Genomic DNA, 2,061 nt, shown 5'->3' on the forward strand with positions numbered 1-2,061 from the left:
ATGAGCTTTATTTTTCTGTACTTTCTGAAAAGAGAGAAACTGGGGGCCCTACACACATCTACTCCCCCACACTTGGCCAGGCCCCACACCCCAGAGCAGTTGAGAACCAGCTTTGTGACATCACATGACCACTGTGACAAGCAGCCGCTTGCCCCACGACCGACAGTCTAGAATTTTCAGGACAGTACATTTGGGGCATCCCTGCTGTGACCAAAGGCATTTCTGACCCCAGTGATCAGTGATAGGATCCCTGGTAGCAAATGCTTTTTGATGTAGAGCAGCTCCATGGCTAGTCAGAGTACTAATGAGATGGGCAAAGCCAGCCCGGCCCCATCAGACGATGGGCAGGTGGGTCCCGGGGAGGCTTGGGAGACCTTGGTCTCCCATGGGGACAGAGCCGCAAGCCACGATCCAAGTCTTCAAGACAACCCGCAACCACCAGACCAAGGCGCCACCAACGTGGAAGGAAACGTTCTTCTGGGACTGTCCTTCCCAAGAAAGCTTTGGAGAATAGTGGAGGAGGATTGCTTCACGTCGGTGCGCTGGAATGATGACGGAGACACCGTGATCATCCAGAAAGACCTCTTTCAGAGGGAAGTTCTGTGCCGAAGGGGCAACGAGAAAATCTTTGAATCAGACAGCCTGAAAAGCTTCACCCGCCTACTGAACCTACACGGATTCAGCAAAGTGCGCCCAGGCGACTCTTCAGTTTCCTATCCAGGAAGTAACGTGATGGTAAAGTAGAACGTCCTCCCGTTTCCCCATTTCCCATGTTCTCTGTTACTCGACCATCTTCCCAGTAGACCAAGAACAATGATATGCTGAAAGGGTTTCATTTCAGGGCATAACTCTTTTTCACTTGAGACAGTACTTACAGAAAGACGAGAACGTATAGATTTTCATATGAAACTATAAGCCCCTTAGAGATAACCTGCAGGGATCACTAAAGAGTCTGAGAGGCCAGTTAATGTCAAATAGATGTATTTTCAACCCAAAGGACTAAAATAATTAATTTTGTTTCAGATCTACAGAAACGGGAACTTCCAGAGGGACCGGCCTTGGCTGGTCCAGAACATCAATACACAAGGAACCCAGATGACTCGCAGCTGGCCTGGGAGCGGTGGAACACCTCCAAAGAGACCCAAGAGGCAGACCCCGACAAGGTACTCCCTGAGGCTTCAGCAGAAAAGGGGTACCAAAGAAGCCGAGGAAAAGGCCCAGAGGAAACCCCCAAATTCTTGGGAACACAGTGCTACCCAGTTATCCGAGCACTTGCATCTGCAGCCCACCAGCAGTGCCATGGATATAGAATGTCCAAGTGAGGCAGGCGGCCCAAGTGGGGAGGGTCCATCTGGGCATGACATGCTTGTGCCCACGGCTACTGCCGGAACCGACGGCATGGAGGCTCTGCCCCCCAGGTCCCCAATTTACCCACGACGTGGTCCGGTGACGTCTTTGTACGACATCTGCTATTCCACCCTCATAGCTAGCTTGTCACTGGTGTCTCTACCCCCGTTACCTGAGGAAGAGCAGGAAGTCTCCGTACATTGCTATTGCTCACTCTGTGAGCAGCTTAAGGACAATGCAGGTCCCTAGTCGCAAGTGTCGCAAGACAATCGCCACTTTGTAACCACGAATCCATTGTGTGTTTTAAAAAACTGCAAAACTACATGGTAGTTAATAAACAAAGCAATGAGAATTGTGAGTCCGTGTTCTTTTGTTTCCACGCCACACACCTCATCAGATAAGCCCGAGACTAGAAATCCTGGCCTCAGGCAGGCTTTTGTCCCACTGTCCTCTTTCAGTTTCACACACTCTGTCAAGGACCTGGCTAGGGGGTCCTGAGGCAAGCCCAGGAAGATCTGGTCCCCTGAGCCTTGCCTGCCGGTCAGGAGACAGAACTGCAGGGCCCTGACCTTGGGGGAATGACCTGACATTAGTCATGCATCTTGAAACAGGAGGGTCTTTCCTCACAGGCCCCCCTATGTCCCCAGGCTTCTGATCAGCAGCTGAGCATCTCTAGCCCAAGTTCCAGGGGCCTTCCAGGGAGGCCTGCCTAAG

The 2,061-nt window shown here is 51.7% G+C and overlaps 1 pseudogene; it reads left to right on the forward strand.

Moving 5' to 3' along the window:
• Positions 1 to 285: 285 nt before the first annotated feature.
• LOC148090375 (heat shock transcription factor, X-linked member 3 pseudogene) lies at positions 286 to 1,596 on the forward strand (annotated as a pseudogene).
• Positions 1,597 to 2,061: the final 465 nt, after the last annotated feature.

The sequence above is a fragment of the Miniopterus natalensis genome, chromosome X, assembly GCF_054644295.1.
Source record: "Miniopterus natalensis isolate mMinNat1 chromosome X, mMinNat1.hap1, whole genome shotgun sequence".
NCBI lineage: Eukaryota > Metazoa > Chordata > Mammalia > Chiroptera > Miniopteridae > Miniopterus > Miniopterus natalensis.